Consider the following 24581-nt stretch of genomic DNA (forward strand, 5'->3'; position numbering starts at 1 on the left):
TATTGGGTTGAGATCTGGTGACTGTGGGGGCCATTTTAGTACAGTGAACTCATTGTCATGTTCAAGAAACCAATTTGAAATGATTCGAGCTTTGTGACATGGTGCATTATCCTGCTGGAAGTAGCCATCAGAGGATGGATACATGTTCTCATTCTGTTTACGCCAAATTCGGACTCTACCATTTGAATGTCTCAACAGAAATTGAGACTCATCAGACCAGGCAACATTTTTCTAGTCTTCAACAGTCCAATTTTGGTGAGCTCGTGCAAATTGTAGCCTCTTTTTCCTATTTGTAGTGGAGATGAGTGGTACCCGGTGGGGTCTTCTGCTGTTGTAGCCCATCCGCCTCAAGGTTGTGCGTGTTGTGGCTTCACAAATGCTTTGCTGCATACCTCGGTTGTAACGAGTGGTTATTTCAGTCAACGTTGCTCTTCTATCAGCTTGAATCAGTCGTCCCATTCTCCTCTGACCTCTAGCATCCACAAGGCATTTTTGCCCACAGGACTGCCGCATACTGGATGTTTTTCCCTTTTCACACCATTCTTTGTAAACGCTAGAAATGGTTGTGCGTGAAAATCCCAGTAACTGAGCAGATTGTGAAATACTCAGACCGGCCCGTGTGGCACCAACAACCATGCCACGCTCAAAATTGCTTAAATCACCTTTCTTTCCCATTCTGACATTCAGTTTGGAGTTCAGGAGATTGTCTTGACCAGGACCACCCCCCTAAATGCATTGAAGCAACTGCCATGTGATTGGTTGACTAGATAATTGCATTAATGAGAAATAGAACAGGTGTTCCTAATAATTCTTTAGGCGAGTGTATATCCAACACACATACACATAAATACACCATATACATGTGCAGTGTACTCAAGTTGTGTGTAATAGGTGTTTCTGGGGGTAGTAGTGCAATATACACTAACCTGGTACAGCTGACTCTCTGCAAGGGCAGGTATAGGTAGAAATAGTTCGTGACGCCAGTGCCAAGTAAACGGTGGCACGCCGTTTGCGGATGCAGGAATAATTTGAGGAAACGTGGTGTTAAAACAGAACTTCAACTTTTAGTAGTTTGCAGGCAGAGACAATATTGGAAACGCAGTTCCTCAGCATACAGTCGATTTTGCAATTCGGTCGATGCAGGCAATTCAGTACAGCAGGGTAATTACAGAGTGTTGAACACAGGACTTGCAGCAAAGGAGCTTGCACTCTAATTCTGTCTGATCCTGGAATACAGCATATCTTCACCAAGGCCCATTAACCTAGTTCTGGCTTTATCTCCTTGGCTATAGCTTTAATAAGTACCTCCTCTGTCTTTCTGAGTACCTCTTGCTTTCCTGATCTTTGCCTCTGTCTCTCTCAGCTTCTGGAAACTTCCTCAGGCTCTAGAAACTTCTGAGCTGTGGTCTAGACTGACTTCTGCACTCCACACTAGATCAGGTTACACTGACTTTCCCTTCCTTGTCTGGCCCTTATATAAACTAGGGCTCCCTAGCTCCCTCTAATGCCTAAGAGCTGGAATGACACCCCTAGCCGGCCTGTAAGTGCAAGTTTCAGTGACAGGGAAATACACACATTACATTACATTTTATAAAACTGGCATACAACAATTTCCCCATAATTAGGAGGGACGACAGCACACCAAGTGACACTTTGGTAGTGACGGGTATTACAACTCCCGTACACTACATACCCCACTGCTTTAAGCTGAGTACGACCTCGTACTCCATCATGGGTCGCCCAACTGGAATCTCTACCTGAAATAGAAAATAGAGACATGCAGGCATACATACATGTAATTCATCTGCATTTACATTTACATCAGGTCCAATTGGCAAAGGTGAAGGGTAGTGACAAGGGGCGTCGTTCTCTTCTCTCAGGATAGTGAATGGAACGGGGGCGCTGACCTGGCACAGCGTAACATTAGAACCAGGATAGTCCATGACAATGAATAAGTCCATGATAAAACAGTAAAATGGATAAAACAGTATAAAAGTTCTTGGAGGCTCAAATAACAAACATGAGTCCGTACCCAGGTTATTTCTTATTAATCACAGAGGCTCTCATGCGGTGGAGTCCATCTCTGGGCACATTTCCTTAGTAGGAAGTTGCACAATAAAATGACAGCATAATAACGGAACTACCCAGGGGTTTCCTGTGGGTGTAGCACAGGCAAGGGCTCACGTGGGGGAGTCCATTCTTGCGCACAAATGTCCAACAAGGTATTGCCCGTGGCAACTGTTTGGGAGGAGACACCACCAGAATAATCAAAGTCTCCTAAACGGACTGGTGGGCGTCCCCTGGTCATCCGGGTAGACCTTCTCAAAACAGGGGTCTCCTCTTCCCTTAGCAACGAGGTAGAAGGGAGAGGAGCAACAGGAGGGTCTCCATCCGTGAGACCTCGGTCAGGAACAACTGGAACAACAGGAACAACAATATCCACGAGAGGGGGAACTGGATCCGAAGCATCTTGCACCGGCTCTTCTGGAGGTGAAGACGCAATAGGTGCCGGAGCAGGCACCAGCAAGTTCAACCAAGGTGTCAGAAGCCAATGCATGGGATCAGCGTCATACCTTAGGTCACTGACAGCCTGCATAGGATCATCGGGCTGTATTGCTGACTCTGACACAGGATATTCAGATCCGGAACTCTCGGCACTAGGTTCTGGTGTCAGGCAGAGCTTCAACCGGTTTCGGTGTACAATTTGGGATCCCTTGTCTTCCCGGGTGATCTCATAAGTGTGAGTTCCAACATTTGGGATTGCAGTGACAACATAGGGACTTCGCTCCCACTTACTGTCCAATTTGCTGGTACGACGGTTATTCTTTAACCATACCACGGCCCCTATGGTCAAGGGTTCTGCATGGGCTGCCTGATCATAGTCTCTCTGCTGTCGGTCTCTAGCAAGGTCCATACGTTCCTGAACAATGGCTTTGGCTGCATCTAATCGCCTTTGGTGCTCAGCAACCCAGTCGGTGTTAGGTAATGGGTTAATGCAATCAGGCACATGTATGTCCAATGAATGATCAGCAGGCAATGTCCCTTGGCGCCCAAACATCAAATAAAAGGGGGTATACCCGGTGGAACAATGTATGGTATGATTGTATGTGAACATGAGCTGTGGCAACAGACTGGGCCAATCTCCTCTGTTCTCAGGAGGCACGGCCCTCAGCATCTCTATCAAGGTCTGATTCATTTTTTCACATAATCCGTTACCTTGAGGATGGTAGGCCGTCGTCCGGATCTTCTTACAGTTGTGTAAGCGGCACAGTTCATGGAACAGATGGGACTCAAAAGCAGGTCCTTGATCGGTGAGGATCTTTTCTGGACATCCATAGGGCAGGAGGAAGTGCTTCCAGAACATTTCGGCTGTAGTCTTGGCTGTCTGGTCTCTCACAGGCACTGCTACAACAAACTTTGTGAAATGGTCAATAATAGTCATGGCATAAGCATACCCTGAGCGACTAGGCTCCAGTTTTACATGGTCGATGGCGACAAGTTCAAGAGGACGGGTACTTACAATGGGTCTCAGTGGTGCCCTCTGATCATGGTGCTCACTCCGTTTCAAGGCACAGGCTACACACTCTCGACACCACTTCTCCATGTCTTCTCTCATGCCTACCCAGTAAAACCGCTGGCGGATAGTAGCTTCAGTCTTTTGGACCCCAAAGTGACCGGATTGATTGTGGTACATCTCCAACACCATACCTGCATCTCGTCGGGGTATGAGAATCTGGTGTACTCTTTCGTTGGACACTGGGTCTAGGCTTCTCCGTAGCAATAGGCCCTTTTGTATGAAGAGTTGATGGCGCTGTCTCCACAGTTTGATGAGCTCAGGATCTGCACTCTTACGCCGGATCCTCTCAGGGGCTCTGCCACTAGTAATGAAGTCCAACAACTCACCCAGCACTCTACTTTCAGACTGTAGTTTCACCCACCTTTCTTCTTTAGGTTCAGGCCTACTGGAGGGTGAAGGAACTGCAGCTCTGTTATTGGTAGCTCGAGCCTGATCCTGTTGAGCAAATTTGTTATAGAAAGCCGGCATCTCTACATCTTCCCAAGCATCTCGCACATCATCAGGAGCTGTCTTTGTGGGAAGCCTGGATAAAGCATCAGCGTTATCATTAGTACGTCCAGCACGATACTTTACAGAGAAATTATAGTTGGCAAGGCGAGAGGCCCATCTCTGCTCCAAGGCCCCCAATCTAGCTGTATTTAGATGCGCCAGAGGGTTATTGTCAGTGAATGCAATGAACGGGGTGGCGGCTAGATAATCCTTGAATTTTTCTGTCACCGCCCACACTAATGCCAGGAACTCTAGTTTAAAGGAACTATAATTCTGGTCATTTTTCTCAGCTCCTTTCAGGGAGCGGCTTGCATATGCTATCACTCTCTCTTTTCCCTCTTGGATTTGGGCTAACACAGCTCCCAGGCCTTGCTTGCTAGCATCGGTATAAAGATGGAAGGGCTTGCTATAATCTGGATAACCTAACACTGGAGGCTCGGTCAGTTTCTTTTTTAGCAATTGGAACGCTATCTCTCTTTCCTCATTCCACTCAATGGGCACAGGAGTTCTAGGACTCTTTTTGGGTTGCCCCCTCAAGAGCTCCTGGATAGGATCAGCTATTTGAGCAAAATGGGGGATAAAACGTCTATAGTAGCCGGCAAAACCCAGGAAACTCCTCACCTCTTTGACAGTAGTAGGAACCGGCCAATTACGGACAGCTGCTAACTTATCAGGGTCAGGTTGCACTCCCTCTCCGCTTACTATATGCCCCAGGTATCTTACTGCAGGTTTGAGCAGGTGACACTTGGATGGCTTTACCTTCAAGCCATATTTGATAAGGATTTCAAATACTTCTGCCAAATGTTTCAGATGGTCCTCATATGTTTTTGAGTACACAATGACGTCATCAAGATACAGCAGCACTGTTTCGAAGTTTTTGTGACCCAAACACCGTTCCATTAGTCTCTGGAAAGTTCCTGGGGCATTACATAGCCCGAACGGCATACAATTGAATTCGAACAGGCCCATGGGAGTAGTGAAGGCAGTCTTTTCTCTATCTGCAGGGGCCATGGGTACTTGCCAGTAGCCACTGGTCAAGTCCAATGTGGAGAAATAGGCAGAGGAGCCCAGAGCAGTTAGTGACTCCTCAATGCGGGGCAGTGGGTATGCATCTTTGTGGGTTATTTGATTAATTTTCCTATAATCCACACAGAAACGGATACTACCGTCCTTCTTCTTTACAAGAACCAGGGGTGCAGCCCACGGACTACGGCTGTCCCGGATCACATTAGAGTCTTTCATTTCTTGGATCATTTCCTTTACAGTCTGATATGAAGTAGGTGGTAAGGGTCTGTATCTCTCCTTGATAGGAGGATGAGAGCCAGTAGGTATGGTGTGTTGTATGACACTAACCTCTCCATAGTCAGTAGCATGCTTACTGAAGGCCTGGTGGTGCTCCTTGACAAGCTGTAGAATCCCTTCTTGTTGATGTTGGGGGGTAGTCTCGTCCCCTACATGGAGCTCTTCCCACCAGGGCACTTGTGGCTGGGTCACCGGCGAACATCTGCTGTCTGCAGCTGGCGGCTTTTCTGTCACTGGAAGACGAATGATGTCTTGGAAGGACACCTGGGACAGCTGGGCAACAGGGCAATGCTTAGTAAGCGCAACAGGATGATTACTCAGATTAATCAGACGGACAGGTACTTTACCTTGGGAGACGTTCACCAGGCACTTGGCAGCTCTCACATAAGGATAATCCTCCATCTGGAGTGGTTCCACCAGGGCTGGATAATCTCGGCCTTCGACTCCCAGGACAGCACGACACCACAAAAGAGTTTGAGAATTAGGAGGCAAAGTCACAGGCTTAATATCACGGATCCTGGCAGTACAAATTTCTCCTTTCCCATTAGCAAACCTCTGCTGGGCACTTAACACAGTGATAGTCTTTTGAATCACCCTCCTGGATGCAGAGGAAGCAGTGGGCAAAGTCTGATGTAATACAGCAAGTATTTCTGAATAACAGTTTTTGAAGACATTGGTGCCTAGAATGACAGGATGTCCTCCTCTGTCACCGGCCTGTACTACGATCACTCCCTGTTGAGGCAGGGTTACTTCTCCCACCTGCAGGGTGGGTTCCCAGTATCCATGAACCTTTACTGGTTTGCCATTGCTGGCGATAATTTCCACCCAGGATTCAGGCGGTTGGGTCAACTGGTTGGTGTCCCAGAACTTTTCAAATGCAGGCAGCTGAATAGTAGTGACCTGAGACCCAGTATCTAATAGGGCTTCAAAGGGGATCCCGTTGATCTCTATATTGATTTTAGGATGGGATCCTACATAACGTGGCATCCAATTTGGATCCTCTGGACCTAGTGTTCTACCTCCCGAGGGTTGGTCCTCAGCCTCAGGGGTTGCCCTGTTTAACTGCCAGCACGTGGATTCTGTGTGTCCCAGCTTTTTGCAGTATGTACACACGGGCTTCTTGCGACCTCTATTACGTCTCCCAGGATCCCTGGGGTGAGTCTCTTGGTAAGGAGGTGGGAACGGCCTAGGAGGTGACAGGAATTCCTCTTCTGTCATTATGGGTTTTTCCCATTCCTCTATTTTTCTGCACACCTTCTCTAGACTTTTAGTGAGGTGATTTACTTGCTCTGTCAGCATGGCAATAGTATCAGTAACTGACACTTGAACAGCTTGGCCGGCCTCAGCTCGGTTAGTGACAAGCGGTTTTGGCCTGCAGGCTGATGACTCAGATAGGGCGCTCAACTCAGGAGATACTGTGGACCCCAGAATTTTTATAGCCAGTTCTTTAAAGTCCAGAAAGGCACTGTTAGGGTGCTGGGCGGACAGCATCTTTAATTGGGTCCTTATTTGTTCACTAGACACCCCGGTTATAAATTGTTCCCTCAGGGTCTGGTCCTGGTTATCAGCCTCCTTGGGATCTATCTGAATTACAGCCCCTAGAGCCTCCTGAAGTGATAGGGCATAGTCACGGAGGGACTCACCGGACTTCTGTTTCTTGCCAAAGAAGTGCATCTTTACCTCTGAGGCAGTCCTAGTTTCAAAAGTGGCCCTGAGGCGGGTGAAGATCTGTTCTAGAGTACTCCGCTCAGTAGCAGGCCATGATAACACTTCCCTGCGGGCAGCCCCCTCCAGTTGTGCTAGCAGGATTTCCATTTGCTGGTCGGCATTTATAGGGTACAATCGGAATAGTGCCAGCAACTTTTCTTCAAAGTCCCTTAGGGTATGGGTCTCCCCCCTGTAGCGGGGGAACCATGGGGCCCCGAAATAGTAGGGCATGGTAAAGGGCATCATGCTGGGGGCCGCCGGATGACCAGGAGCCGCAAGCTCTCCTGGGGCCGGCTGTTCAGGCACTCCTGGCTCTGACATGGTAGTCTATTGAGAGGTGGCCGCTGGCGACTAAAGAGGCCAGTGCACTCCCCTTCCCTCCGGTTACAAGTGCTTACCGGTATCGTCGGGCCTGCGCAGGCCAAGTCTCGCGAGATCCCGGACGTCCTGAGACCGCGGTGACGCAGGAGAAGCAGGGCCGCGGCGGTGCGATGATGAAGAGGGGCGGGACTCTCTGTGTCTTTGCAGGGATCCGCCCACGAATGTCCTCAGCGGCGCGGGAAACTTTACTCCAGGCAGCCGGTGGCCATCTTTAGCAAAACGCTGTCCATTCACTGACAGCAAGCAGGATTGTAAAAAGTCTATAAATCCACACTCCAATGCGGCGATTTTCTTCCTCTGTATAGCGCAATACTGCACAGCGCTTTTTAGAAGTTTTTGGTACACTTTGGGTATAATTTTCAGTCCACAAAGTCCACTTGAAATAAACAGGCAAATTTGTCACTTTGGTCACAGGGCAACGGTATAAGGCACAAAGTTCACGCTTCTTGCACTATAAAGCGTGCGTATCCGTGTTCGTGACGCCAAAAGAGAGGTGCAGTGTACTCAAGTTGTGTGTAATAGGTGTTTCTGGGGGTAGTAGTGCAATATACACTAACCTGGTACAGCTGACTCTCTGCAAGGGCAGGTATAGGTAGAAATAGTTCGTGACGCCAGTGCCAAGTAAACGGTGGCACGCCGTTTGCGGATGCAGGAATAATTTGAGGAAACGTGGTGTTAAAACAGAACTTCAACTTTTAGTAGTTTGCAGGCAGAGACAATATTGGAAACGCAGTTCCTCAGCATACAGTCGATTTTGCAATTCGGTCGATGCAGGCAATTCAGTACAGCAGGGTAATTACAGAGTGTTGAACACAGGACTTGCAGCAAAGGAGCTTGCACTCTAATTCTGTCTGATCCTGGAATACAGCATATCTTCACCAAGGCCCATTAACCTAGTTCTGGCTTTATCTCCTTGGCTATAGCTTTAATAAGTACCTCCTCTGTCTTTCTGAGTACCTCTTGCTTTCCTGATCTTTGCCTCTGTCTCTCTCAGCTTCTGGAAACTTCCTCAGGCTCTAGAAACTTCTGAGCTGTGGTCTAGACTGACTTCTGCACTCCACACTAGATCAGGTTACACTGACTTTCCCTTCCTTGTCTGGCCCTTATATAAACTAGGGCTCCCTAGCTCCCTCTAATGCCTAAGAGCTGGAATGACACCCCTAGCCGGCCTGTAAGTGCAAGTTTCAGTGACAGGGAAATACACACATTACATTACATTTTATAAAACTGGCATACAACAATTTCCCCATAATTAGGAGGGACGACAGCACACCAAGTGACACTTTGGTAGTGACGGGTATTACAACTCCCGTACACTACACATGGTACACATACATAAATACACTATATATACAGCCCCAATGAATATGGCCCAATTCTCTAAGTCCCCCCCTCCCCCCGCATTTTGCTGTACTTGCTATACAGCAGCACGTACCTCTCACATCCAGGGCCTCCAGGTGACGTCTTCTCCAATGTAGATCTTCTCTGTCGTCATCTTCAGCATTCGGTCCAGACACTTCTTTCAGTCGCGTCTCGTCTCTGCAGAGTGTGACACACAGATATCTTAGTGTCCTCACATTTCTATCATCATCCCCCAACCTGGAGTCCCCACAGTGTTATCCTGCTGCTCGCTGTGCTGCCCAATACCCCCAAATACTATCCTGAAGAAATAATAGTGCCCCCATAGTAATAGTGCTCCTCATAGTCCCACCAATAGTAATTCCCTTCTAGAATGCCATAATTAGTAATAATGCCCCCCTACACTGCCCCACATTAAGTAATTTGCCCCCACACTGCCCCACATTATGTTGTTTGCCCCCACACTGCCCTCCATTATGTAATTTGCCCCCACACTGCCCTCCATTATGTAGTTTGCGGCATTTCCAGGAAATGCACTTTAATGCTCCATGAGTCATGGAGCATTAAAGTGCATTTCCACCTTCTGTTCAAGCTTTAACCTGGCTGGACCTGGAGAGATGTAGGCCCCAACCCCCCAACATATAATAAATACTATAATGGGGTATTAAATCATCTAAATATAAAGTCAATATGCGCTCTCTGCGCTACCTACCACACCTCCTCCTCCCTCAGGCACCGCAGTGGCAGGTCTGGCTGGCTGTGTGAGTGAGTCACTGCTGTCATGTCACTCACCACCCAATCCATTAGCTCCAGACTCCAGTCCTGGGCCTGCTGGCTGCTCCTGCAGTGCAGCCACCGCAGTGCCATTCACCAGGCAGTCACACCCCCTTCACCACGTGACGGCCGGGCCGACGTGCATGTGAGTGAGTGAGGAGAACTCCGGCAGCCGGCGGGTGACACCCCATCAGTCTGGTGTCACCCGGTGCGGCCCGCACCCACCGCACCCCCCTCGCAACACCACTGGGTAACAGGCTGAGCACAGCACTTCAGTGAGCAGATGTAAACTGTGCCAGACAGAAAACCTCAGCATGCAGCGTTTTTCTGTCCAGAGCTATTTACAGTAGTATCTGGAATCACACCGGATGTATGTGCAAAATCCCATAGAAAACTATGGGATCAGTTCTGGCTCAGTTTCCCTCCAGCGTATTCTGCTTCAAACTGGAGAGGAACTGAGCCAGATAGCTGGACATGTTTGGGGGCTAATAAAGGCTCTGACGGTTGCAGTACGCAGCCCTGCAGGGTATTGCGATAGTGAGGTCACGGTTACTTAGGCAAACGAGGGTTACTCTTGGTTACTCACAGTTTATAGGATGACCCTGGGCAGGCGTACAGCAGTGATGGAGAGGCTGGCACAAGTCCTCTGGGGCACTCTCAATGTATAGGGACCAGGCCGATGGTAGGTGAGGTGCCCTGGGTGTTGCAGGTTTAATGTGCCGGTGGCAAGATCCCTTTAAGATTTGTGACGCCAGTGCCTGTAACGGTGACACAGCGATTTATAGTAGTAAGAACTGAGGAACACAGTTTGTAGTGAACCAAAACTTTCTTTACTGGAACGGTTAACTATTTACAGTTCTTTTAGGTTCAGTTCCATATGACAGAAGCAAATCACAAGCAGGCTTTTATAAATGGCAGGCACAATGTTCTTGCAAGATACTCAGAGGGTTAAATACACTCACAGATCAGGCTGCTTTTCCTCAGTAATCCTGTGCACTATTCCTCAGAACTCCTGTCTGTCTTGATCCCAAGGCCCGTATACCCTATTGGTGGCTTTATCCTTGGTAAAGAAACTTCCTCTAGTATATATCTCCTTGCATTAGATAGATCCTTCTGCCCTTCAGCTCTCGTCTGGCTGGAAACACTTCTGCTCTGCTCTGTACTGTACTTTGTAGGAACTGCAGGTTTCTCAGGAGGTAACTCTTCCCCTGGTAGGATCTAGAAGCCTGGGCTGTCTAGCTGCATGTCAGAAGCTCACTTCAGCTGCTGCCTAGCTAAAGTCCATACTCACTTCTGACTCTTCACACCCTTTCCCTGAACAGGACCTGGCTATATATATTAGGGGTTCCCTAGCTCCCTCTACTGTCTTGGAGGAGGAATTACACCCTAACAGGCCTGATAGTCTTTTAAAGCAGGGAAAATGCACATAAATAACATGAATAAAGTGACATTATGCATCAAAATGACATATAAGACACAATGGCCCTGTTCCACAGGAGGTGGAGAACAACGTGGCCCAATTGACCCTTGTGTAGCGCCCACATTTACCTAGTGGGACACTACATACCCCGTTGCTTTGACGTTGCCCGTCCTCGGAGCAACATAAGGGGCCCGCCCAGCTGGAAACTGTCACCTGAAAGACAAAAAGTGCAAAGCAGGAACACACATCTACATTTGCAGTACCAATATATATCAGGCAGCTCCGCTGGCAAAGGAACAAGTCCGGTGAAAAGGGGCGTCGTTCTCTTCACTCAGGATAGTATAGGGAACAAGGCGCGCTGACCTGGTGCAGCGTATCAAGGATAACCAGGATAGTCCATAATTATTAAATACAGTAGTCCATAATAAAACAGCATCTCAGAGGCCCACATGCGTTGGGGTAATCTCTAGGCACATTTCTTGAAGTTATGATTTGCATATAAAAGTCACAGCACATAAAAGTCCACATTATTAAAATGGCACATAAAATAGTGCTGCAATGTCCCTATTCAACCTGAAAAGGGGGTTAAAAAGGGTTAAAGTGCATTAGGACTACACAGTGATTAAACGGTATTCCGGATGATACCAAAGAGACGGATCCGGTATTCCAATGAATAAGTCTAACGGATCCGGAAAAAAAAAAGATATCCGGATTCTAACAACGCTAGTGTGAAAGTACCCTTAGTCTTAAAAAAATATACTAGGCGGGGTGCCTGGCATAGGATGCAACTTTTCTGCAATATTTTTCTGCCTTAAATATAAAAGCCATGGATGGGAGGAATTGTAATGGTGATGATGGTGAAAGAAGTACTCACAGTTCATGGTGGCTATCTCCACCCTAGAGCTGTGCAAGGACTGGAGGGTGCACCCTTTTTCCCCACAAGGCACACCCTGGTGCTGGGACTCCTGTCTGGTGGTAGTTGGGGTGCCCCTGATGGTAAACAGCATGGCTGGGTGCAAGGCAGTGTATATACAGGCCTGGCGGACTAATGATGGAGTTAATTACCAGGCCTGCAGGTTGCAATAAATAGTATTTCTTTTCTGAATTGAAGATAGGAGCATGATTAGGTTATTGGGTATTTATTCAGGGCCTCTCAAATATCCCTCTAATTTTACCCAACTCCAACCTTCCAAATAAGCACACACAGCCACTGTTCGGATTAAATCGGCCACAGCAGCCGTTTTTATTAATAAAAAAAATACATAACATAAATAAAATTAACATTAACTCTGACGGGGGAGATCATAGAAGCCCCAAAATTTTACATCCATAAAAACCCAACATGGCAATTCCATCTTGCCTCCAGCCGTAAAACACCAGCTCGGAGACACCAACTGATGGACGCCTCTCCAAACCAACCAAGTGCCTCAACTATGAGAGTCCAGCCCCACCATTAAGGCCCTCCCATTTTCCAATACCGCCCTATACTACCAGATTCTAGGATCTCCCACCACTAAAAACGCGCCGCTTGAACCCTACCTCCCTCAAGCCTGCTCGTTCCTCCATAACCATAACGCCCTTTCAATATCTCTTTGCAAACCCAGGGACCACAAATCAATGCCCACCGCGTTCAAGTGAACACCATCTGCTCTCCAAAATCCTCCACTCCCCGACTCCAAATCAGGATGCCTGACCACCACTGCCCCATTCCGAGCCAGAAATCTCCCAATCGCCCTGTTCACCTTAATCTGAGCCTTATTAAGGGTCTCCACCGAACGTGCCTCCCGTCATGTTTTTCGAGGCACTATATTGGACCATGCCGTTATCAAGCCCGGAAACAGTAACCACAGTCGCAAAAAAGCAAACTTTATGTCCTTAATCAGTTCCCTGCAAGGCCTAACTCCCAAGTCATTACCCCCAACATTCAACACCAAGATGTCGGGAGGTCGATCCAGGCGTGCAAAACGGTGCACTTCCCTCAAAACACTACTTCACAATGCAGCACACCAGACCTGCAGGGCATAGCGAAGCGAGGTCACGGTTATGGGCAATCGAGGGTTGCTCACTGTATTGGAGAACCCTGGGCAGGCATGCGGCAGTGAAGGAGAGGTAGACACAGTTCCTCTGGGGCACACTCTGTATGTAGGGACCAGGCCTGATGGTGGATGAGGTGCCCTGGATGTTACAGGTATTTTGAGTGCCTGGGGCAAGGTCCCTTTTGGATTCGTGACGCCAGTGCCTGTAACGGTGGCACACCGATTTATAGTTGGAATAACTGAGGTACACAGATGGTATAGTGAACCAAACGTTGCTTTACTGAACAGTCCAACTTTGTACATACAGATGTTAACACAGTCCTTTAGATCACAGCTTTACAAGCAGGCTTTATTCCACACTATGGCAGGTAGTAATTATGCAAGATACTCAGAGGGTAAATCCACAATGCACTTAGAATCAGGTTGTACCTTTCCTCAGAAATAGTGTACACTGTCCTTTCTAGAACTCCTGTCTGACTTCAATCCCAAGGCCCGGATGCCTAAATGGTGGCTTATATCCTTGGTATATATATATCTTCCTCTCGTATTAAATCCTTGCTTTTCTTTCTAAAGCATCTGCCCATCAGTGTTACTTATCTTTGCTTGGATGATGGAGGACTGTGGGTTTCTCCCAGGAGATTCTGTCCTGCAACTGGGGTGTCTCTACTGAGCTAATCCTAGCCTCAGGAGCTTCAGGTGGACGAAGTAACTCCTCTAGTCCCCTGGAATGAACTACCACTCCCCTGTCTGGGCCTTCCTATATATATATAGGGCTCTCTAGCTCCCTCTAACGTCTGGGAGGCTAAACTACACCCTGACAGGCCTGACACCCAGCTAACATAGGGAAATGCATACACATAACATTAAATGTAATAAAGACACATTAACCCCTTTTGTGCAGTGCCCACCTTTACCTAGTGGGACACTACATACCACCACGCTATAACGTTGCCCGTCCTCGGCGCAACATGGAGGGGCCCTGCCTGGCTGGATACTGCAGCCTGAAAGACAAAATGAGAACCGGCATACATGGCAATTATCACAGCAACAGCATAAAAATTAACAAACAATGTAACTGCAAGGAATGGTGAAAAGGGGCGCCGTTCTCTTCTCTCAGGATAATGGAAGGGAACAGGGGCGCTGACCTGGTGCAGCGTATAAATAAACCAGGATAGTCCATGAAAACATAAATAAACATAAGTCCTTGGAGGCTCAAAGGATCACATGAGTCCGTACCCAGGCTTGCAACAAGGGTTAAACAGGGGTTTCCCGTGAGGGGCTACCTGGGCCCATGATGTAGTCCTCAAACCTCACAGGTGGGTGTCCCCTGGTAGAACGTGTAGACCTCCTTGGTGGCAGAGATTCTTCCTGCCTGGACTCAGGAAGGTCAAGGGAGCTCACCGCCTCTGGAACTTCTTCAGGAGCTCTCGGAGGTGAAGTCTCCTGAGACGGGAGACCAACAGGAACAGGAGCAGGAACCAGCAAATTCAGCCAAGGCGTGAGGGCCCAGTGGAGTGGCTCTTTATCGTGGATCAAGTTCTCCACAGCCTGCATAGGGTCCATAGGTGGAGCCGGTAATTCTTCCTCGGAAGGCTCAGGCTCCATCTCCTCCGCCGCTGGTTCTCCTTCTATACAGGACTTGAGACGGTTCCTGTGAACGACTTGGGGACCTTTTCCTTCTCTGGAGACCTGGTAAATGTGGGCTGCAGCATTGGGTATGGCAGTAATAAGGTAGGGAATCCTTTCCCACTTGCTGTCCAACTTGCTGGTCCGGTGGTTGTTTCTCAACTATACCTTGTCTCCCAGAGCCAGGGGTCCCGCATGGGCAGTCTGGTCATAGTCCTTCTGCTGCCTCTCACGAACAATCTCCATCCGTTCCTGGACAATCTCCTTAGCATTGAGGAGACGCCTTTGATGCTCCACTACCCAATCGGTCCTGGGTAGTGGGTTGATTACATCCGGTACTTGGACACCCAGGGAGTGGTCCGCAGGCAATCTCCCTTGTCAGCCAAACATCAAATAGAACGGGGTGTAACCGGTGGAACAATGGATGGTGTTGTTGTAAGTGTACATGAGCTGCGGCAACAGAGTAGGCCAATCACCCTTCGTCTCAGGGGGTACTGCTCTCAACATTTCAATGAGTCTTATTCATTTTTTCGCAGAGTCCGTTACCTTGCGGATGGTAGGCGGTGGTCCGGACTTTCTGGCAGTTGTGCAGCAGACACATCTCCTGGAACAGCTGTGACTCAAACGCAGACCCTTGATCCGTGAGGATCCTCTCTGGGAAGCCGTAGGGCAACAGGAAATGCTTCCAGAACGCCTCCGCTGTGGTCTTGGCTGTCAGGTCTTTCACAGGCACTGCTACGACAAACTTGGTGAAGTGATCAATTATAGTCATGGCATAAGTATACCCAGAGCGACTCGGCTCCAACTTCACATGATCAATCGCGACAAGTTCTAGAGGAGCTGTACTTACAATAGGATGGAGAGGCGCCCTCTGGTCATGGCGTTCAGTCCGCCCCACAGCACAGGCAGTGCATTCTCGACACCATTTATCGATATCCTCTCTCATCCCAATCCAATAGAATCTCCTCCGTATGGTAGCCTCAGTCTTTTGCACACCGAAGTGTCCGGACTGGTTGTGGTACATGTCCAGTACCAGGCTGGCATCCCGACGTGGCAGGAGAATTTGGTAAACTCTATCACAGGACACTGGATCCAGACTCCTTCTGAGCAACAGACCTCTTTGAAGGAATAATTGGTGGCGATGTCTCCACAGTCTCACTAGTTCTGGGTCTGCACTCTTCCTGCGGATTCTCTCAGGGATTTTCCCACTGGTAAGGAAGTCGAGCAGTTCACCGAGGACTCTACTTTCGGACTGGAGTTTAATCCATCTTTCTTGATCGCCTCTGGACTCAGGATCATCTGATGAGGGAGGATCAGCAGCAGGGAGATTTTCAGTATGGATATTATCCTGCTGGGCGAATTTATTGTAGAACGCAGGCATTTCCACTTCTTCCCAGGCATCTTTTAGCTCATCTGGGGCCTCTGTAGTGGGTAGCCGCGACAGGGCATCAGCATTATCATTGGAGCGGCCTGCCCGGTACTTCACAGTAAAGTCATAGTTGGCAAGGCGGGAGGCCCATCTTTGCTCCAGTGCCCCTAACTTGGCTGCATTCAGATGCGCCAGGGGATTATTGTCCGTGAAGGCAACAAACGGTGTGGCAGCGAGATAGTCTTTGAACTTTTCAGTCACAGCCCACACTAAGGCAAGAAACTCCAGCTTGAAAGAACTGTAATTCTGGTCATTCTTTTCAGCTCCCTTCAGGGATCTGCTGGCGTAGGCAATTACCCTTTCTTTGTTGTCTTGCACTTGAGCCAACACGGCCCCCAGGCCTCTTTTACTGGCATCCGTGTAGAGGAGGAACGGCTTCTGATAATCTGGGTAACCCAGAACAGGGGGTTCAGTCAACTTCTTCTTTAGGAGTTGAAAGGCAATTTCTCGTTCTTGATTCCATTCAACAGGAATAGGGGTTTTCGGGCTCTTCTTTGGATGCCCCCTCAACAGTTCCTGGATGGGATCCGCAATTTGTGCAAAGTGCGGGATGAAACGCCTGTAGTACCCTGCAAAACTGAGAAAGCTTCTCACCTCTTTCACGGTCGTTGGAGTAGGCCAGTTGCGGACAGCAGCAAGTTTATCAGGATCAGGCTGTATTCCTTCGGCACTGACAACGTGCCCAAGGTATTTGACAGCTGGTTTCAGCAGGTGGCACTTGGATGGTTTGATCTTGAGGCCATATTTAGCAAGAATTTGAAACACCTCACCCAGGTGCTTTAAATGGTCCTCATACGTCTTGGAGTATACAATGACGTCATCCAGATATAAGAGTACAGTCTCAAAATTCCTATGGCCCATCAGCCTCTGGAACATTCCTGGAGCGTTACACAGTCCAAACGGCATATAATTGAATTCAAACAGGCCCATAGGTGTAGTGAAAGCAGTCTTTTCTCGATCTTCTGGGGCCATGGGTACTTGCCAGTACCCACTGGTTAAGTCCAAGGTAGAGAAATAGGCTGATGACCCCAGAGCAGTCAAGGACTCTTCAATGCGGGGCAATGGATATGCATCTTTGTGGGTGATTTGATTAATTTTTCTGTAATCCACGCAGAACCTTATGCTGCCATCTTTTTTTTGGACAAGAACTAGAGGCGCAGCCCAGGGACTATGGCTGTCCCGAATTATATTAGAGTCTTTCATCTCTTTTATCATCTCTTTCACAGACTGATAGGTAGTAGGTGGTATGGGTCTGTGCCTCTCCTTAATAGGAGGATGAGAACCAGTGGGTATGGTGTGTTTGATTACACTGACCTCTCCGTAGTCCGTGGAGTGTTTGCTGAAGGCCTGGTGGTGCTCCTTCACCAGCTTCAGGACTCCCTCTATTTGCTCTTTTGGGGTGGATTCGTTCCCCACATGTAGTTCTTCCCACCAGGATGTTGTAGGGGTGCTGCTGCTCTGTGTGGTCTGGAACGCCTCCGTGGCAGGCAGACGAATCACATCCTGGAAAGACACTTGAAAAAGCTGAGCAACGGGGCAGTGTTTAAGGAGAGTAACGGGATGATCACCAAAGTTAATTAAGCGGACAGGCACTTTACCTTGAGACACAGTCACCATGCTCTTGGCTGTCCGTACGAAGGGATGATTTTCAAAGGGAATAGGTTCCACTAGGGCTTGATAGTCCTGGCCCTGGATCCCTAACACCGCACGGCACCACAGGATGATCTGGGAATTTGGAGGCAGAATTACCGGTCGGTTATCCCGGATACGGACAGTGCAAATTTCTCCTTTCTTGTTGGCAAACTTTTGTTGAGCACTCAGCACACTAATAGTCTTTTGGATAACTCTTCTGGAAGCAGGTGAGGCTGAAGATATAGTTTGATTTAATGCGTCAAGCACTTCAGAGTAACAATTTTTTAGAACGTTAGTCCCTAAGATCACAGGGTGTCCTCCTTTATCTCCTGCTTGTACCACAATCACGCCTTGCTGTGGCAGGGTGGCTTCTCCCACCTGAAGGGTAGGTTCCCAATACCCATGCACTTTCACTGGCTTACCGTTGCAAGCAATGATATCTAGCCAGGACTCTGGTGGCTGGGTGAGAAGACTTGGATCCCAGAACTTGTCAAAGGCAGGCCGTTGAATGGTGGTGACCTGTGACCCAGTGTCCAAGAGGGCTTCAAAGGGTATCCCGTTGATACATATATTAATTTTTGGACGGGATCCTACATACTTAGGCATCCAGCTTGGATCCTTTGGACCTACTGTTCTACCTCCCGAGGGGCGGTCCTCTGCCTCAGGGGTTGCCCGTTTAACTGCCAGCACATCGATTCAGTATGTCCATATTTCTTGCAGTGGTGGCAGACAGGCTGTTTTCTACTTCTGGGCCGATACCTTGGTCGCCCATCAGGCTCTTTTGGGTATACGTCTCCATATGCAGGTGGGAGCCTTGGAGGAAAAGGACCTTCATCTTCTAGTAACAATGGTCTCTCCCATTCCTCTATCTTCTTGCACACCTTCTCTAGACTTAGAGTAAGATGGTTCACTTGCTCCATGAGGGCTGCCACTACATCTGTGACTGGAGCTTGGGTGGCCTGACTGACCCCTGCAGACCCCACATTCACAGTCTTGGGCTGACAAGCCTGGGGTTCATAGGAGGCTGCTGGCCCTGGAGCAGGGTTCTGGCCTAATATACTGATGGCCAATTCCTTAAAGTCCAGAAATGCACAGTGGGGGTGTTGAGCTGACAACATGCGTAGCTGGCCCTTTAAATGCTCATTACTTACGCCCGCAATGAATTGCTCTCTAAGAGTCCGGTCCTGGTCCTCAGCTTCTTTAGGATCCACTTGGACTACAGCTCTCAGTGTCTCTTGTAAGGGCAGGGCAAAATCCCGGAGCGACTCTCCAGGCTGCTGCTTTCTGCTGAAGAAACGCATTTTAACTTCTGACACCGTTCTGGCCTCAAATGTGGTGCCCAAGCGATCAAAAATCTGTTCCAGGCTACTTTTCTCAGAGCGGGGCCACGACATGACTTCTCTGCGGGCGGCCCCTTCCAACTGAGCCAGGAGGATCTCCATTTGCTGTTCAGCAGTTATGGGATAAAGCCGGAACAAGGCCAGTATCTGCTCCCTAAAGTCCTTTAACTTATGGGCTTCCCCTGAATAATGTGGGAACCAGGGGGCCCCAAAATAATACGGCATAGTTAGCGGCATCATGCTTGGCGGTGCCGCGGCGGCAGGGGCCCTAGGGTCGGCTGGGGATATTCCAGAAGGCGCGACTGGGGCCACCTGTCCGATTTCCTCAGGTGTGGAAATGGCGTTGCTAGGTGGGTATGGCCCTTTAAATGTAGCAGAGCGGACCGGAGCGGCAATGATAATAACTTTTTTTTTCCACAGAAAAGTCTTTTGTTACTAACGGTTCTCCCTCCGGTGCCCTGGAAGGGGTCGGGAATACTCCGGTAAGGTGATCGAGGGAGCCAGCAAAAGGTTTAAGTCGGTACTCACTCCGGTGGTGCTCGCTCCAAGTCTCGCGAGATGCGTGGCTACGGGTGTCGGACGTCCTGCGTACAGCGTCAGCAGGTGGGCGCGGCCTCTCGTAGCTCCGGGACTCAGGTAGGCGGCACCTTTTCCTCCAGACAGGGCGGCGTTCTTCCTCCTCGCCGGCTGGGTGATGGCTCCGCCTGGTTCTTTTCGCGGCAAAGTCCTCTTTTTCGCGCCAAATAGTTCACCGGGCGCACTTGCAATCCACCTCAGGTTTAAGTGGCAAAATGGCAGCAAGCGGTGGCTCAAACAAGCAGCAAACAGTCCAGAAAACGTTATCTTCACACCGCTAATTCTTTTCAGTTCTTTGGCCCAGCAATTTTGAATAAAACAATAGGGCTTGGTCACTTTAAGGCAATTTTCAGCACACAGTTTTATATCCGCAATGGCGCAGGAATGTTCCGTAAATCCTGTTCGTGACGCCAATTTATGCAGCACGCCAGACCTGCAGGGTATAGCGAAGCGAGGTCACGGTTATGGGCAATCGAGGGTTGCTTACTGTATTGGAGAACCCTGGGCAGGCATGCGGCAGTGAAGGAGAGGTAGACACAGTTCCTCTGGGGCACACTCTGTATGTAGGGACCAGGCCTGATGGTGGATGAGGTGCCCTGGATGTTACAGGTATTTTGAGTGCCTGGGGGAAGGTCCCTTTTGGATTCGTGACGCCAGTGCCTGTAACGGTGGCACACCGATTTATAGTTGGAATAACTGAGGTACACAGATGGTATAGTGAACCAAACGTTGCTTTACTGAACAGTCCAACTTTGTACATACAGATGTTAACACAGTCCTTTAGATCACAGCTTTACAAGCAGGCTTTATTCCACACGATGGCAGGTAGTAATTATGCAAGATACTCAGAGGGTAAATCCACAATGCACTCAGAATCAGGTTGTACCTTTCCTCAGAAATAGTGTACACTGTCCTTTCTAGAACTCCTGTCTGACTTCAATCCCAAGGCCCGGATGCCTAAATGGTGGCTTATATCCTTGGTATATATATATCTTCCTCTCGTATTAAATCCTTGCTTTTCTTTCTAAAGCATCTGCCCATCAGTGTTACTTATCTTTGCTTGGATGATGGAGGACTGTGGGTTTCTCCCAGGAGATTCTGTCCTGCAACTGGGGTGTCTCTACTGAGCTAATCCTAGCCTCAGGAGCTTCAGGTGGACGAAGTAACTCCTCTAGTCCCCTGGAATGAACTACCACTCCCCTGTCTGGGCCTTCCTATATATATCTAGGGCTCTCTAGCTCCCTCTAACGTCTGGGAGGCTAAACTACACCCTGACAGGCCTGACACCCAGCTAACACAGGGAAATGCATACACATAACATTAAATGCAATAAAGACACATTAACCCCTTTTGTGCAGTGCCCACCTTTACCTAGTGGGACACTACAACAACATACCTCTGCACCTGAGCCACCGTATTACCGCAACATCCCTACCGAAACCTAACTGCCGCACGTTCAGTCGCACGTCCGCCCGAAGTGCCCCCCAAAAAACAAAGGAGTGCCCGAGAATCCACACCAAAATCGCAGTACCTGAAACACAAAAACAAATCACCAAATTAATAACAACACCCCCAGTCAACGCCCACCCAACTGAACGTATGACTTAAAACGTGAAGATTCCCACCTCCCAATTCTCTTAATCACCCCAACCTGGCCGCCTCAGTTGCCGCACCAATCCGGAAGGAATGACCCGTAAAATCCCTAGAATCCATTCCCAATGCTCTAAAGCATTTCCTAAAAACCGCAACAAACTGGAAACGCGACAGGAACGACCCGTCTTCATGCCTTAGAAGGGCCCCCCCCACAAATCTCACATACGACCTGTATTCTCTCAAACAGCGGACCGGACATAACAAACACCCGAGAACCTCAAACAACGTCACGCTACAACCTCTACCCTCCCTATTAGAGACCCACGAAGACTCACCACCACCCTGTCTCCATACAAGTCAACATCCTCCCCAAACAAACCACCCTTACTACGAACACTACTACACACCAATTCCCCCAAGCGAAACGCACCGAAAAAATCCTGAGAAAACGCCAACCTAAACAGCCGCACTTCACTTGCTGATCTGCAAACCGCCTGAACCCCTATCTGCAACAACAAAGCTAACGAAACCGGCCTCCTACTATCCGCCACGCGCCTCCCCCTTCTACAACCCTTTAATACCTGCCTGACCAATAAGGTTTTAGTAACATCTTGGAGGCACCGCAATTTAAACCCAAAAGTCAAACCTGCCATAAAACGATTCCCCTGGGCTACGGACCACTCTTTTTCTGCCGCATTCCCCAAGAATAATAACAAAGGAATCTCACCCTCATCAACGCCCAGTCCCAAATCCTCGTACCATTGTTCCCAACTACGCCATGCCTTCCCGTAGGCCAACTATGTATCAGCTCTCAACGACTCCCTCATCAGCCCCTCTACTGTACCTCCAAGAGCTCCCAAAGAGACTCCGGACACACCAACTCTTCCGCCTCTGCTTCTGGGGCCAGCTGCCGAAAACGCTCCCACTGCAAACGAGAAAGAGAGTCAGCCACCCCATTATCAACCCCTGGCACATGGGCAGCCACAATCCAAGCGTTAAGCGATAAACAACGTAGAACTAAATGTTGGAATAACCGAACCACTGCAGGAGAGGAAGCAGTCAAACCATTGATCGCCTGTACCACCCCCAGGTTATCGCAATGAAAACAAACTTTCCGATTTCCAAACTTGTCCCCCCAGAGCACCACAGCAAGCACTACTGGAAACAGCTCGAGCAGCGCAACATTCCTCACCCAGCCCCTCAACACCCAGGACTCAGGCCACCTCCCCGCACACCACTGCCAGTTGCAGTACACTCCAAAACCTAAGCCACCCGCAGCGTCCGAATATAATCCAAAATCGAAACTGTCCACCGCATCAACCATAACTAACGCCCTACCGTTAAAATGCCTCAAAAAACCCTTCCAAACCGCTAAATCACCCTTCAACTCACGACCCAACCAAATAAAATGATGCAGGGAAACCCCCCATGGCTGACGCCAACCTCCTACAAACAATTCGACCCATCGGAATAATCCAACAAGCAAAATTGAGCTTCCCTAACAGGGATTGTAAATCCCTCAAACTGATTTTGGGAACCCTTAGGCTTCTTGCAGACGAGCGTGTCCGGATTAGGTCCGGATGCGTCCCGGTGCATTGCGGCAAACCCGCGCGAGTAGGAACGCAAAATCAGTTTTGACTGCGATTGCGTTCCGATGTTCAGTTTTTATCGAGCGGGTGCAATGTGTTTTGCACGCGCGTGATAAAAAACTGACTGTGGTACCCAGACCCGAACTTCTTCACAGAAGTTCAGGTTTTGGTTAGTTGTAGTGTAGATTGTATTATTTCCCCTTATAAAATGGTTATAATGGAAAATAATAGCATTCTGAATACAGAATGCATAGTACAATAAGGCTGGAGGGGTTAAAAAAAATAAATAAATTTAACTCACCTTAATCCACTTGTTCGCGCAGCCGGCATCTCTTCTGTCTTCATCTGTGAGCAATAGGACCTTTGATGACGTCACTGCGTTCATCACATGGTCCATCACATGATCCATCACCATGGTGATGGATCATGTGATGAGCGTAGTGACGTCATCAAAGGTCCTATTGCTCACATATGAAGACAGAAGAGATGTCGGCTGCACGAACAAGTGGATTAAGGTGAGTTAAATAATTTTTTTTAAACCCCTCCAGCCCTATTTTACTATGCATTCTGTATTCAGAATGCTATTATTTTCCCTTATAACCATGTTAGAAAGGGAAATAATAATGATCGGGTCCCCTTCCCGATCTTCACCTTGCAACCGTGCGTGAAAATGCTTGCGAATTTTCATGCATCCCCATTCATTTCTATGGGGCCTGCGTTACGTGAAAACGCACAAAGAGGAGCATGCTGCGATTTTCACGCAACGCACAAGTGATGCGTGAATCACCGCTCGTGTGCACAGCCCCATAGAAATGAATGGGTCAGGATTCAGTGCAGGTGCAATGCGTTCAACTCACGCATTGCACCCGCGCGGAATACTCGCCGGTGTGAAAGGGGCCTTAGGGCTCATGCACACGACCGTATGGCTTTTTCAGTGTTTTTTGGTCCGTTATTTACGGATCCGTTGTTCCGTTTCCTTTCCGTTTTTCCGTTCCGTTTTTCCGTATGCCATATACAGTATACAGTAATTACATAGAAAAAATTGGGCTGGGCATAACATTTTCAATAGAAGGTTCCGCAAAAACGGAATGGATACGGAAGACATACTGATGCATTTCCGTATGTGTTCCATTTTTTTTGCGGACCCATTGACTTGAATGGAGCCAAGCATTGTGATTTGCGGACAAGAATAGGACATGTTCTATCTTTTCACAGTACGGAAATACGGAAATACTGAAACGGAATGCACACTTCAGTTTTTTTTGCTGAACCATTGAAATGAATGGTTCAGTATATGTACCGCATACTGAACTCAAAATACGGCCAGTATACTGAACGCAATATACTGTCATGTGCATGAGCCCTTAATGCCTTCTCCACTACAATCCTCAAATCCCGCACCTTGTCCTCCGGCAACCGACACTCCATTTTAACCATGTCAATAACTATTCCTAACAAACTCAACTCCATCGTGGGCTACACCGTCTTACCGTCTGCCAACGGCACCCCAAACATCTCAAAAAACTGACTGCAACGTGGACAACAATAATGCACAAACCCGCAAATCTGCTGGACCCAAACATAGAAAATAATCGAGATAATGTATAAGCGAAGAGCACCCAGACACATCCTTCACTACCCATTCCAGGAAGGAACTAAACGTTTCGAAATATGCACAAGACACCAAGCACCCATCGGCAAACACCTATCAACAAAATACCTGCCATGCCAGAAACAACCCAACAAATGCA

At 48.5% G+C, this 24581-nt stretch overlaps 1 pseudogene; it reads right to left on the minus strand.

Moving 5' to 3' along the window:
- Positions 1-4207: 4207 nt before the first annotated feature.
- On the minus strand, positions 4208-24300 carry LOC120997867 (annotated as a pseudogene).
- Positions 24301-24581: the final 281 nt, after the last annotated feature.

Source organism: Bufo bufo, chromosome 1 (genome assembly GCF_905171765.1).
Source record: "Bufo bufo chromosome 1, aBufBuf1.1, whole genome shotgun sequence".
In the NCBI taxonomy this organism is placed as follows: domain Eukaryota; kingdom Metazoa; phylum Chordata; class Amphibia; order Anura; family Bufonidae; genus Bufo; species Bufo bufo.